Source organism: Balearica regulorum, chromosome 2, assembly GCF_011004875.1.
Source record: "Balearica regulorum gibbericeps isolate bBalReg1 chromosome 2, bBalReg1.pri, whole genome shotgun sequence".
Lineage (NCBI taxonomy): Eukaryota > Metazoa > Chordata > Aves > Gruiformes > Gruidae > Balearica > Balearica regulorum.
The window spans coordinates 117,892,769-117,908,253 of record NC_046185.1 but is presented as its reverse complement, the minus strand read 5'-3'; the positions used below and the strand labels follow the sequence as shown (position 1 = coordinate 117,908,253).

General features: G+C 41.1%; 1 long non-coding RNA gene across 4 annotated transcripts; it reads left to right on the top strand.

Annotated features, from left to right (window-relative positions):
- The first annotated feature begins 87 nt into the window (after positions 1-87).
- Positions 88-8,029, top strand: LOC142600512 (uncharacterized). 4 transcript variants are annotated; one of them, XR_012834037.1, is made up of 4 exons: positions 88-226; positions 5,798-5,879; positions 6,344-6,442; positions 6,939-8,029. It is a non-coding gene; the product is annotated as an uncharacterized LOC142600512 (long non-coding RNA). The 4 variants fall into 4 exon arrangements; XR_012834035.1 differs by lacking the exon at positions 88-226 and adding an exon at positions 241-318; XR_012834038.1 differs by lacking the exon at positions 88-226 and adding an exon at positions 247-761 and having other exon boundaries at positions 5,804-5,879.
- The last annotated feature ends 7,456 nt before the right edge of the window (positions 8,030-15,485 follow it).

The window sequence follows — 15,485 nt, the reverse complement described above, 5'->3', positions numbered from 1 at the left end:
GCCCCACGCCCCCCGCCGCGTCTCCCTCTTCCCCGACCTCCCGCCTCTACCGAGCGCGCGCCCATGTGGCTCTTCTCGCCCCGCGCTGCGGCGGGCGGCGCGCGCGCGCGCTCCCGACGGCGCTCCGCGGCCCCCCCCCCCCCCGTGACAGGAGGCGCATGCGCTTTCCGCCCCGCGCGGCGGGTTGGTCGCGGCTGTGGCACCGCTGCCCGCAGAGCGGAGGGAGGTGAGCGGCTCGTCCCAGCCGGTGCCCTGAGGGCAGGCGGCGGCGGGCGAGGAGGAAAAGGAAGAGGAGAAAGTGTTGAGAAACGGGAAGCAGTGCGAAGGGTGTTCGCTCGTGGGAGGACGGGAGTGCGGGCTCCCGGCGGTGATAACTAAGGAGGCCGCCTTGGGAAAAGGGGGGGCCGGGCCGTTGGGCGGTCGGGCAGTGCTGAGGGGAGATGGGCGAGGAGGCACCCCGTGCTGGGTCCTGCGCCTCGCCGTGTTTTTCCTTTGCTTCCCCACGCAGGGTCTGGGTAGCTGGGTGCGTCTGCGTGGCTGCTGCCTGCCGCTCCTCACCGCGGCGAAGGGGAGAGGGAAGGAAGCCGTGTGAGAATGAAGAGTGCGGGGAGAAGAGCTCTGTGGGACGGTGAAACGCGGGGCCCCGCGGCCTTTCCAGCGCGGTCCCAGCGTTGTCAAATGGTGCCCTGCAGCTTGTTTCGCCATTACCTGCTGCCCGGGTTTAAGGTGGAGAGACTCCTGGGGAGCCAGCTCGGTAGGCAGTCTGCGGTTAACTCTGCAGCGTAGCTATCCCACATTCAGACTGCCAGGAATTGACTGTTTAAAACAGAAACCCTTTAGTGCAGTGTCTGTGACTTGAGGTGATGTTTCAAGGTCAGTTTAAACCGGTCCAAATCCCCTGGATGTTGGAAAGGGGAAAGGCGGTCCTGTCCTGTGTTCCTTCCCTCTATCTTGTCCTAGCAGTGTGTTCGAGTGGCCTCTGAAAGTATGATTGTGGTTTTTAACATGCAGGGGAAGGAAAGGAGAGGATGTTGCTGTCCCCTTCCTCACACCCAGGCTGCTCTGCTTGGGCCCCTTGTCTCCTGCGCCAGGTCCTGCGCTCACTGACCACGTTGGGTAGATTTAACGGTCTGAATGACCAAGTTGGTGTCAGTGAGTTGGGCTGTCTCACAGGTCCTAAGGGCAGAGGACTCAGGACATGGGAAGCCTAACATCCCCTGTTGATGTTGGTCCACCATCCCTCTGATACTGGGAGGTTTTATGTTACACTGAACTGCAAGATGCAGTTGGTACAGGTGGTCCTTTTCTTCCCCTGCTATCACGTATACAATTCTTCCCTTTCCTATACTAGAGCTGGTGTTTATTTGCCTTCATGTAAAAAATTCAGGGAGATAATTTTTGTCTTTATTTCCCCCCCTGCCCCAAATTAGTTTTTTGCTGATTCAAGTTCCTAAATTGCCTCACTCTGAGGTTAAAGAAGTGCCAGAACTGGTGCAGGGAAAGTAGAAGCAGACAGCCAGAAGCTAGATGGGGACAGACAAGGGCTGGTGGGACCTCTTTTCAATAACAGCCATTGTGTCAGGAAGGCTCAGCTTAGTTTCAAGACAACACAGTTTGGCTGTCTCACTTGCATCATTAGTCCTAGCACTGGGGAAGGGTGAGGCTGCAGGGAAGTGAGGTACTCCTTTCATTTGGCTACAGGATTTAGACAGGTATAAACTGACTAAGGAACCACACCTGCAAACTGCAGTTTCACAGCAGTATAAACCAATCTAAATTGGTGCTACAGTAGTCCCACTTGCCTGCTTCTCACAAATCCCATTTTCAGGAATTCTGCACTTCCTTTCTGTCCCAGGCACTGACATCTGTGTGATCTTGCAGAAGGCTAGTTCAGGGAATTGATCTGGCAAAAAAGAGAGATCTACGTCCACAGGCATAGCAGAAGGCAAGACCGCAAGCAGCCTTTTGTTTATTTTGGTGTGATGTGGCAAATTTGGGATCCCATGCTTGATTGGGCCCTAGGCATTACAATAATGAAGATTTAAAAGATTATAGATGTCTTTAAAACAGAAAGGCATGTATTGTACTTCAAGCTTATTATAATTTTACACAAAGATTATGAACTGCTCATCGTGTTTTCACAATGCATTTCCCTGTGCACATAAAAAGAACCATAATTTTGGATGGAGCTGAATAGTTCTTGCCCTGTGTGTGCAATGCCATTTATGAAGATAGATTGATAATCTGTCATTATGAAGATGGAATTACTAATTGCTTTTATTGAAAATGGGACTCAAGAAACTGCTGGAAATCGAAAAATAAATATCAGCAAAATAAAACTGCATTGTTACATTTTTACAGTGCAATAGAATCTGATTCACTGGTGGTGTAAGTTTAAAAAGTAAATTTCTTGCTGTGAAAGTTTTAAAAGTAACTGTTGATCTAATAAGATTGACTAAATAGAAAAGAACTGAGTAGATGATAATGGACTCAGAGTATCAAGAACTGTAAACAGTTTCAGTCCACCAAACTTTCTGAAAAAACAACCAACCCCCAAGTAATTTAAAATTCATCTTTGATTATAGTCCAAATTGATGTCAATCTCTTAAGATAGAAAATCCTAAGCAAAAAGAGAGGGTAAAGTTCATGGTACTAGTTTTCCTGAATTTTTCTTGATTCAAAACAAATATACTGATTCGGTAATCTAATTGCTGTGAATAGCATTGAAGGGTAAAGTATAACAAGATACACACTTGAAATGTTGAAACTATTTTGTCAACCCAAAGATGACATCACAAAGCTATGTTAAGGGCAAAAAGCCGTGCTGGAATATGTGGCTTTTTTTTTTTTTCCATTTCATGTAATAAGTTGGGGGTTTTTTTAGAAAACACAGGAGAAAATAGTTGCCTCACTGTAAAATCAGAGGATTAGACTACTGTATTTCACTGTCGTGGTTTAACCCCAGGCAGCAGCTGAGCACCACACAGCCGCTCACTCATTCACCCCGCAGTGGGATGGGGAAGAGAATCAGAAGAGTGACAGTGAGAAAACACATGGGTTGAGATAAAGACAGTTTAAAGCAAAAGCCACGCACGCAAGCAAAGCAAAACAAGGAATTCATTCACCACTTCCCATGGGCAGGCAGGTGTTCAGCCATCCCCAGGAAAGCAGGGCTCCAGCACACGTAACCGTTACTGGGGAAGACAAGCGCCATCACTCTGAATGTCCCTCTCTTCCTTCCTCTTCCCCCAGCTTTATCTGCTGAGCATGATGTCATATGGTCATGTTGGGGTCAGCTATCCTGACTGTGTCCCCTCATAACTTCTTGTGCACCCCCAGCCTCCTCGCTGGTGGGGTGGGGTGAGAAGCAGAAAAGGCCTTGGCTCTGTGTAAGCACTGCTCAGCAGTAACAAAAACATCTCTGTGTTATCAACACTGTTTCCAGCACAAATCCAAAACACAGCCCCCTACCAGCTACTATGAAGAAAACTCTATCCTAGCCAAAACCAGCACATTTCATCCTGTTACTACCTGCCGGCACTACTGCCTTTGTACTCTATGGACACTGATACAACACCAGAAAATAGCCTTTTTATTGCTGACGCATTCAGATAAAATCAAGCCAACTTCCTTTGACATCCTAGCACTGAACAGAATTATCTTGTTTTGTGGGATCAATAAATGTTGGTTCATTTCTTCCTCTGCAAACAAATGGCATTTGGATTCAGCAAATAGAGCTTCTAGATAGTAATTTCTTTTTCAAGCAAGGCAGGACTAGCACTCTAACGTTGAATCTAGAGCAGTCCTCCAGCTTGGACAAAGGATGCGGTTTTGTTGTTAGATGTTCTCACAAAGTCCTAGTGGACTTTATACCTAGGGATGTGGGCTAGGCTCCAAAAGGAAGCCATTTTCATTCAAGCTGAAGATCTTTTAAAGCTTCTTATTCTCAGTTAAGGAGATTGCTTCCTTTGGAATGCAATCTTCTATTTGATATGCAAGCATGTGAGCGTAAGTCCACTACTCTTGTGTATTTGTACAATGCGTAATATTTTGTAGAGCAATTAAGCCCCATAATTGAACATGGAATCAAAATTTCCTTCAGTCTTCTGAATATGACTTGTTAGCAGCCGGAGTGATTACAGCAGCAGCTGAGGTAAACGACACTAATCCAGCGAGGTCTGTTTCCAACCTGAATTGCACATCAAACCTGTTTCCACGCCCCCATCCCATACAAGTGTGCTGCACAATTATAATGTGTAACGTCCTGTTCTGAAAAAAAGGCGAGATTCGTACAGAGAAACAGGCTGGGAGGGAGAATGCCATGCTCTTCATGCCTTTGGCTGATAAGAAAGCGCATACTCTGTTCCAGTCTGTTTCTACCCTCTTGCCTTTCCTAGCAGTAGGTTTAACAGGCTGAGAACTTGTGCAACCCAGTTATCGATCCATAGCAGGCCTGTCAGTCATTCCAGCAGAAAAGTTACTTCCACAGGCAGACTTCCCCTTCTGAAAAATCCTTCCTATACAGAAGATGTAATCCCGTCACTCAAAGAACCATAAAAATCCCTTAAAAACCCCATGATTAAAAAGTCTGTATCAAAAAATAGCAAGTGTGGGCCATAATAATAAAAATAGAGTGAATTTAAACATGAGTCATTCAGAAAGTTCCAGTAAATTACACTTGATGTAGCCTAAGTTGACACTGAAGAGATCTATGAGAAAGTTGTCCTTAACATTCCTGTCGGATTCCTCAGCAGCCGGGATGGTACTTCTACATGATGTTCCACTCTGGGTGGCTTGAAGCAAATGTTCAGATTGCTTCTTGGATCTGGTAGCCTTCAATCATATGTCACCTCCTTTGAATGTATTCCGGAATAACCGTAGGCTTTTATTTGTTTATAGGTTGGGGATCAGTACATCGAGGGGTTTTTTAATAGTCAGGAGGTATAATAGTGTCATATTGTGCTATTTTAAGCAGAAATGTGGCAAATTTTTTTTGTTAGCCGTATCATATAGGTATTTATTTTGCATCTTTTCTTACATTAATTGTAAAAGGATGATGTGTGACTTTTCAAGCTGAATTTATCCCTGTTTTGAATTCCTCCCTCTGAAATGAAGAATATCAGAATAATGAAGTAATAAATATCTTCAGAATATAAATCAATTCATTCAGGAAGGAAAGTTCTTCTGCTGATGTTGCAATATATGTATCAAGCTAGCTGAAGTATTGCCTATTTTTCTCACAAGGCCTTAAAGATGAAATCAGATGTAACTATTCAAAATGTACTCGGTGAACTCTGCTACATTTTGGCTTGTGCCGTGGATGTTCTTGAAGTTTGTTATTTAATATAGATTGCTTTCATATGCTTATTGAGAAAACAGTCAGAAGTCGAAACTAGTAGTCTGGTATTTTTCTTGTACATACTGAGTCAATTTGATTATAGAAATGGGGCGGAGGGGGGTCAGACTGATGCCTGATTACTGGAATACTCCAAGGCATTAATTTGTTCCATATTGTCAAATATTTTTTAACATGGAGATACTGCAATTAAATAATTCATCCTGATAAATCTTTTATGATTCATTTGCTAATTTTCATGATCCATGTGATACAGAGAAGAACAAATGAAAAACCATGGGTAATGAAAAATAGTAATAAAAGATCAAGAAAGTAGCGTCAGAATTAATGTGTAAGTGGACACTTCTCTTTTATCACGGTAGTCTATCATGTCTTCTATAATCAATCTATCATCAAAGCACTGCTATATAACTTAGTATCCTTTATGTCATTTTTTTACAGCAGCAGAGATGTTTGTCTCTGGTGGTAGAAGTATTTAACTGTGGCTTGTCAAGCGAATTATTTCATCCATTTTGTGCAGCAGGTTAGTTTTGTAGCCCTTGATCAATTATACTTTTCTATCTTCAAATTTCTGTGGTGGAATATGACATGCCAGTGTTCTCTGTAAATGTATAATGCTGCTGTATAATGATTTTGTCACACTGCAAAAATTTGGGATGCAGTTGCTCAACATAATAGTCCATCAATCCAAACTTTTCTAAATTGTTAAGAACTTGATTAAACTTTTATTTAAAATACTTACAAGCACTTTTTCAATCTAGATGCAATTACCTTTGTATTGTTGTGCTACTGTTTGCAACAGCAGTACAAAAGAACTAGAAAAGGATCCAAAATACTTGATTCATCTGACCTGAAAAGTAAAAACTAGTGAGCACACAGTGTGCTGCACAGCAGTATCAAGGGACGTGTAGCTGGGTGTATTTTGGCCTTGGACTGGCAAAATCTCTGTTGTTGCAAAACAAGTCGTGGCATTTTCGTTATCTGCAGGAAGCTTGCAAGACAGTGAGTAAATGCGCTGAAGAATGTGAAAAACCGTGCAGGATGGTATCCTTCTCATTACACAGAAACAACTTTCCAAAACAGGCAGTGTGTTGATATTCATCCTAGTAACTACCACTAGTAACTGCACTAGTGCAGTGGCAGACTCTGCCCACGGTTACACAAAACAACCCACTTCTCACTGCATGGGAATTAGAAGGGAAAGGGAAAAACATGTATGATCTGATTTAGTCTCTGGTTAGTCTCTGGTTGGGCTTGCTTTTTTTTTTTTTTTTCCCCTGTAATGCAAACCCTGCTATAAATAGGACCAGATTCAGCAGTCATGTATTACTGGAGTAACTCCTACATTACCAGTATTGATCAAGAAAGGTTTTCTCAGCGAGTAGAAGCTGCAGGGTTCTCCATCCAAAAGAAAGTTTTCCTTACATACATATAGTTTAACGCATACATCAAGTTACATACTTATAGTTTAAAATGCTGGGGTTTTTTCATAAAGAACTGAATGCATTTACATTTTAGGACTAATTGAATCTGACTCATTTTTCTAGCTGTTGCCTGGTTTTGACATGCTTTTCCTCTGTAGGTTGAAAAAAAACCCCAAACTTGTCTGGCTGCTTGAGAGCTCCCTCTCGTGGTAAACTTTCCTGGAAGATCTTCGCAAGTATTCCCGTCCAAAGGCAAGTCGTTGAAACTTTACCGACCGTATCTGTTACTGATAACGCTGTGCAGAAAAAGAAAGAAGCCAAGCTAGCAGATCATGTTTTTTGCTTGGCTGTCCACCGTTCTCACATTGAAACCTACTAGTTTGGTATGGATGCAAATATCAGTTGGTATTTTGGGGGAATTTCTGTAAATGAGCATGCATATGAAAAAACTAAGCATTCATTTCAGTTCTAGGAAAAAAAAAAACCCCACCAAAAACCCCACCAAGTCATGGATGATTTTATTTTTTACCCTAAAAAGAAGAAAATATTGTTGCTTCTAGCAATACAGAGGGTGCACCGATTCTCCCTGTTTTCCTATGATTAAAGTGCTGGCCTGTTCAGATCTTCCAAGCTACAGTGAATTGTCATTTTAGAGTGAAAATTGAAATGAGATAATAGCCATAAATACAGCTCTGAAAATAATAGCACTGTAAATCAAGTAAAATAGTGTGAAAAGTAGGGTAGATCATGGGGGAAGATGGTAAGGTTGGTTTTGTGTGTGTATGTATGTATGTATCTGTGGTTTCTGAAGTGGACTGTTTAAATGTAGTTGAATTCATAGTGTTTTAATGATGAACATATAGCTCACTCTGTCAAGAAAATAAAGCATTTAGTCACATGTAGTTATCTAACTTGGAAACAAGTAACAAAACCACATGAATCCAAGCAACTCAAATTCAGGCAATTTTTGAAAGCTAAGGCTGGATTCAGATCCTATGGCTCTGACTAGTATCGGGGATTGGGCTTGCTATTTTGCCTTTTTTTTACTTGCAGGAAAAGTTTGAGGTACTGATGTGATGTGTACTGATGGGATCTTTCAAAGGAAGTATGTGGAAACAATAATTAATTGAAGTAATAAAAATGAGTAAAAGTTTCTTAAAATGTAATATAATTGTCAGAACTTAAATGATAAATTATTATATAAACATATATGCACAAATGTCATTAAAATCCAACCTGTTTCAAATAATTATTCAGAACAACTTCTAACTTTTCTTTGGTATTTATTGAACTCATGTAGATCTTCAGTTTACTTCCCAACAAATTCTATAGCCAGTAATTTATTTGATGTTTGCAGATGCGTTTTGACACACACACATATATATAAGGAATTTGATATTCATTTACCCTAATCCATAAAGTTGCAGTTAGGAGTTTCATAAAACAACATTTAAGTGCCAATTTAGCAGTATTTTAATAAAAAATTTAGGTACTTCACCATTTCTACATTCTAGAATGGAAATGGTTAGAGAAATGAATGACAGGTTGATACACAGGCACTTTGAACAGACAAAATTTCTTAAGAGTCAAATTATGAACAGGGGTTTTGTTCCCCTTTTACATCCTCTATATTCTCACTGAGAGAACTCACTTATCCACATTGCAGGTCTGGGGGACTATTTCACTATAGACAAATCAAGGAAAATATTTTGTAATATAAGCAACAGTATAATATAAATTTTTTATATGAAAGCCCAAGTAATATTCGTGGCCGCAGAAGTGGACTCTTTTTAATCTTCTTTTAACTGAGTAACCATATTGTCTATGATACCCCAATTATGAATTCACTTTTTTTTAATATTGTATGACTCATACCAGAAACATTCTTGTCTTCATTGCCAACATTTAAAGACAATAAGCAGCCTATTTAGAAGTAAATTCCTATTGAAATAAAAATTTCTGCATACGGGTATTTCTGCATACAAACATATCCTGTGCTGTGAACTTTCCAGAACGTACTCCCAGTGCATAAGTGAGCAAGCATGTCAGTGCTCAAAGTGACAGCAGATGCAAAGCCCGGCAACAACTAGGCAAGCCGGGGCAGGGGCCTCGGTGACAAAGCCATGCTGTGCCTCATGCCGGAGGAAGGCGAGCAGAGCGGTCCCCTGGCAGCGCTCAGGGTCAGTGGGTGCCTGCCAGGCAGGTCTGCAGTCACAAGGCAGGTCCCACGTCAAGCCAGGTGGTCTGACTCGTGGAGGTACGTGGCTTGGGCCATTGCACGGCCGCAGTGTACCTCAGGCGGGGGCCCAGGGCGAGAGCGGCAGCTTAAATGTGGCATGTATCATCTCCCAAGCGAAGTGGGGAGGCCTCCAGCGAGGCTTCCCACAGCTCTTTCTCACCCATCAACTTTTCATGGCCATCTGATCCAAGGTTACACAGCTACACCACATCAGTGCTGCCTTCCAGCATAGGCAGGCAGACTTCTGCTGGGGGACTGCATCCAGGGTCCTCATCCTGTGGATTTAATGGTGTATTTGTGGTCTCTGATTTGTTAGTTGCAATTAAAATAAACTAGTTTCTTACCTCCATATATACTCTCTCATTTTATGAAGTGTAAAAATACATGCTTTTTATGTGTTTAAGAATGGCAGGGTTACCTCATCTTAAATGCTTTAAACATCTGGTACTGAACGTAGGAGAACTTGTATCCCACTTCTGTTACAAAGCTATGTGGTAAAGGAGGAGTAAGAGCAGTAGAACCAGTCCATCTGAACTACCGATTTACATTTGAGATGGACCTGAATGACAACATCTAAGATTTCAACATAGAGTTTGATTTTCCACCCACAGTTCACTTTTACTCATCTCTGTGGTTTTGCTGTGGACCATTATAAGTCTAAGGACTAGTTTCAAAACTTCAGCTGTAGACTTGGGCTGAGATTCAGAAATCCAGAAAATCCTGTTATGATGAGGCTTAGTCTCAGTCCTTACCTAAGCACAACTTCCCTTGAGTGCAGTGGGTGTTGCTTAAGTATGAACTTCCGAAGTATGCCCAAAAATAGGAATGAAGCACATCTTGGCAATGGCTACAATTCCTCATATTTATGAAAGCAATCCTGGGGCATGATGACATTTTCAAAACTAGCATCCAGTTCTACGTATTTTGGGGAAAAAAATTGAGACATACTTGAGAGGAGGATAAGAATGTATTATTCTCCCAGTCGTATTTTCCTGAAGTATGTATGATGAAAGGAAAATGCTTCCTGATCATCCATTTTATTTCTTCATGCAAACACTTCAACCATTCAGATTTTGTTAACTGAGAAGACTTTTAGAGAAGTAGCGACATTCCTGGCATTTTGTAACACTACCTTCTTTTCCTGGGATCCTGGAAGTTTCACAAGGACTGTGCTCTCTGGGTTTTGCTGGGACAGATGAGACCAGCAACATTTTCCCTTGTCGAGGCAATGTAATTGATATCTTGATGCTACTTCGAGAAATGCTAACTTGAGCCTAGAGAATGAAGCAGATATGCTGGCTATGTCTACACTGCATTTGAGGTTACTCTATCCCTGTTCACACTGCAGACTGCAGGGTGCTTCCAGGCTACTACAGGGATGTCCGTACACAGGGATACACTATATTTATGTCAGAAAAAAGAAATCAAACCTTTTGGCTTTTAGAATATTTTTGAGTGCACATTTGTGCAACCTTATGTGTTTAAAGATGTGGGTTTGTGCAAACCAAAAGCTGCCTCCAAGGCATCATTTCAGGAAGCATGGTATTTGTACGGTTATGTGACCATATTCCTGGCCAGGCCAGGAATTTTATTCCAGGAGTATTATTCAAGACAAAATACTTTTGCTGTCCTTATTAGCATAAGTTGTAGACAGAATCTGTCACAGTCAGCTCCAGAGCATCTTGCTAGGCAGTGCTTGGCATCCCAAGGTTTGGTGTTCAGCTGGCATTGCTGGAGGAAGGCCTGCAGCTGCAGCTGAAAGCCAAAGTGAAAACATAGGCATAGCTGCTGTGGCTGCGCTTGTCTGCTACCAACATTGCTGTTTGCTTGTCATTGTAGATGTAAGGCAGACTCTGGCTCCAACAGTCACCAAGCGCTTAGCCCTTCTGGAGCTGGAGTGTGTTTTGACGTCCTCTCTTGTGCCTTGTCGGCACGATGGTGTAGTCAGCCTAGCAAACAGGATGGCTGAATATCCCACCTGTGCTGTAGAATATCTGAAGCAGCACGTCACAGGTGAAGGTAAGTGCTGGTGGTGCAGGCTGTGGTGTGGCCCTGTAGGGTATATGCTGTCACAGCAACAATGCTCAAGAGCAGGTCAGCCCAGACCTCCTCATTGCACATACTGGTGGACACATGAGGAGGATCCTCTGCTAGTTTAACTAGGTTACTCTCTTAGTGCCTCACAGTGCGCCTAAATAAGTGACGGTGGACAGTCAGAGTTTCTGGCCTCAGGCAGTGTACCCTCTAATAAGGCGATACAGCTGAGATATTACAGAACCTGTATCACAAAACACAGTTTCAGGTATACTCCATACCTTCCATGCCAAGACATGATCATTACATGATGATCCAAGAATACAATTATCACAAAAAGTTTTCCTGAGCCATAATTGTGTCCAGTAGTCCATGTAAACAAATCCAAACAATATTTTTTCCATGAAGAGGCACACCCCACCAAAAGATAATGATGTGAACTGTATGTCACAGAACTGGGCAATGGCTATGTAAGCATTGTTTGAGTCCAGACAGTCTTTATCAGTTTTAAAATGTGTCTGTAATCTCTCTTTATAAGCATATACATCTCAGCAGGTGTTTTGCCTGAAGGGTTGTACAGCAAGGGGCCTTCTGACAGTAATCAAGCCAAAACTCATGATATGGTTTCAGCATAAAACTCTTACTGATATTTTAAATATTTCCAGCTTTAATTGAGTAAGGTTAGCTGCCATTACTCACTCCTATTTAATGTAATACCATTATAGTTTAATTGCAGATTGACTTTCTTTCCATAACCACTAACTAGCAGTTGGTTTCATGAGCCCTGTTTTTTTCCCACTCTGATAAAAGTCTGTTATACAATAAAATCTGACTTAATTTCAAATGCATTCTGGTCACTGTGCTTTACTTTACGTGTCAGTAGTCATAAAGTAGAGACCTGATCCTGCAACAAGGGGAAAATCAGATATTAAATTAATACATAATAGCTTTGTACAGCGTAGTATTTTGACAAAGAGATGAATTTTATTAGCATGGCATTTGCAGTTGGTAGTAGATCATGAGATACACTACGCCTTTCAGGAAATAAGTCAAAAGCATGGGATGAATATTGTTACTTTTAGCTTTATCTGGTGGCTAGAAAAAAATGAGCTCCTGATCACTTTTATCAGTATCCCCTATTTATTTAGGCAGTGCTGAGTGCAGGGATGGAAACGTGATTTACATGGTAATTGTTTTTAAAAGTTTTTTCATCCCTTTCTATAAGTGATTTTTTAAGACAGAAGTGAAAAAGTGCATTTTGTTCCTTGATGGTAACAATGTTGTGGGTTGTACAGTATGGCATGACAGCTACCTCTGCACTGTAACACAGAGCTAATCAGCTCAGGGCAGTGCTTCTACAGGCTTCTGCTTTGAGAAGTAGTTCTGGTGGGGCTACATCAGGAATCTCTGCATTGTGCATTAGATAAGTAGGTGTGATATACATTTCCATCTGTCTTAATCTCTTGGGTCTTTACAGTTGTATGTTGTTTCAGACGGCATTTTTTTGTTTGCTTGTACACTAATTCACGCATTTGTGTTCTTCCTCTGCAGCACAATAATACTGACCACACTAGAAAATTGAGACAATGTCAGACAGCTTAATTCCTTTCGGGTGTAGTACAGAGCAGAAAGCAAATGCAAGAAATATGTATTTATTGCCGTTCTGAAGTTGCCACAGGCCAGTTTGGTCCCTGGAAAAATTCCAGCTACCCTAAGAGTTGCCCTAACTTGTACCATAATTGCTGCGTTTCCCATAGGACTTTTCAGCACTATGCATGACGAGTACTGAAGAACATGTTGGCCACACCTCAGACAGCTTTCATGCTGGCTCCCACACGAAAGATCTTTAGCAAATGCTACCAGTCTAGTATTTTCTTCAATTTTGGGAAGACCTCTTCTGGTACAGGTCTTGGGAACAGGAAGAGAAGTAAAAGGGGAGATACAGAGACAGCTAATGGCCACAATATGTTAATTAATTCTACTAAAGCAGTAATCCCTGGTTCTTCTTCTGGGCCTGGCATGAGAGTTCTTCTGACAGATAACTGCTATATTTTAGATAGGTCTATTAATATATAATTAGTTCAATTGTTGTCTAACTTAATAAACATTTACAAAGTGTTCCTAAATCTTTGCAAAGACCCTTGCATGCCCCTACAGTTATGTACTAGGTATTATGGCAAATAAAACCACACTCCCTATGTTCCTCATTGAAGATGTAAAAAGCCCTAAAAATTTTGCACTCGACTTAATCACGACATTGTGAACTTGATGTTTTTTCACAACAAGTATTCTGAGTCATCACCATCCGTTCTTTACAGCATTCCCTTTTTCCATTTCCTAAAAAGTGACCATTCTTAATTCCTCTGTTTCCCTGTGTATAATCTGGCTAATATGCCATTCTCAAACATGGTTTATCATTCTATGTGAGTATATTTGAAAACAGGAGAGAAAATGAGTTGGAGCAAACTTTGTCAGTGATGAGATACAGTGTCAGCATGCTGTCACAGCCCAAGAGTGTAAATTACTGGGCACAACTATAGCACTTCTGAAAAAAATTTCTGGTGAGCCTTAAGTTTTCATCTTTAATTTTTATCTTTGCTCTTAACAAATAATACATCACAAGTAAAATTTCCCGTCTCTCACTGAGCTGTTTTTTGGGCACGTATTTTGATGTGCATGTATTTAGACCTTATATGAGTTTTATACAAATGGAGATGGCTACTGTTGAATCACTGCATACATTTCTGGCCAATAAACCAGGACATTTAAATAATTAGCATATAAACACTAGATACATTGAATGAAAAGTCATATTGAATCATCTACATAGTAAAGAAAAAATTCTTTAGCCGCTTCATCCCTGAAAATAGGTACCTCATTAGGCACTGATAAACTGCCATGCTGAGCAGGTAATACTGGTAAGATCAAAATGGAAAAAATGACAGTCATGAGGTGGAACGAAACATGCCATGGGAAAATGAATTAACCTGCTATGATGACTCGCATCTAACTAACCAGTCCAAAGCATATTCCTTGAACTCTGTGAAAAGTGGAGGAAGCAGATGCTAGAAACAAATGTAGATATAGGAATACAGAAAGGATACACAAAAACATGAGCCTGAAAGTGGACAGACACATGCACATCCGGTGTTGTCAGAGTTACAGAAGCACTTTATTCTATCGGTAAAGAAGTGGTTAGTCTTTGTTTTTTACTTTGTGGAATTCACTTGCTGTCCTAGAGTGATTCCAAGGACAATTTAATGTCAGTTATGCCTAGTCATCACCAAACTCCTAGCAAGTAGTTTGTAGGTAGTGCCCCCTGACTGTAAAAGTGACCGCTGCTAAGCCTGCCAATGCTTGCATGGAGAATGGATAGTATTGAGCATTAATTTAAACATAATATTTGAAGCAGGAATATACTATCTCGTATTCCTTGAAATATCTTACTAGTATATGTCAACATCTCAGTATCTGAAAGGAAAGGAAACAGTGTTAAGTTGCTAGGCTTACTAGTTTGAAAGGAACGTAACGTTACAGTTCATACCAGTCAGTGTGAATGGAAGAAATGTTGCATATACAAATCAGCTGGATGTCTGATTCCACAAAAGAAAATATCAGTTAAGAAAATGGACTTTTTTCCCCCCTTAAAAATGACTCATTACAAAAATTTCAATCTGTGTATATAACAGTAAGAACTTCCTGGAACTTCAGAGGGAACGTCAGGCAGAGCAACCTGAGAATTCATGAAGTATTAGGTATAATCTCCTGAGCTTGCAGAACACAATTTGTACACAAAATTCCTTACAGTAGCATATTAGGTACTGGCATTAGTCAAGCTGTGTCCAGATACTTCATGCCAGGATGAATCATATATGACAGTGAATTGAAATCTGCCCTAATTTATATAACTTTCACAAACGTGTCGACTAAAGTGCAGTCTCATAACACAAACTGGCTCATCCAGTGTCTCTCAAACTCTCCTCTTTAATGTCTGAGTCAGACTCTGGGATGTCCTGTGGACGTCCTACCACAATTAGAAGCAACTTGAGGCACAGTTATCTCCTTTGATGAAAAAAAAATTTAAAAATATTAGAAAAAAGCATGTATTGTAAAAATACCCTTGATCAAATCACCCTCTCTTTCCCTCTTTTGCGCAAAAGCACACTGCTAATGCTGGATTTAGTTGCCTGCTTGCACCACATACATTCATATATAGCCAGGAGAATGATGAAATAGAAGATTAAACCACATTTTTTGCATCTCACTTTTTGCAGACTGTGTCAGTGCAAGTTTGTCTATCATTTCTCCTTTGAACATTGCAAAGTAAGCATTTTTAGGAGGAATCCTCTGGCGGTGTTGTCGGCAACTCCTGTCGCCATTTCTTTATCCCCAAATTTTTGTGGTCAGACCAAACTTTGCAAAAGATCTGCTT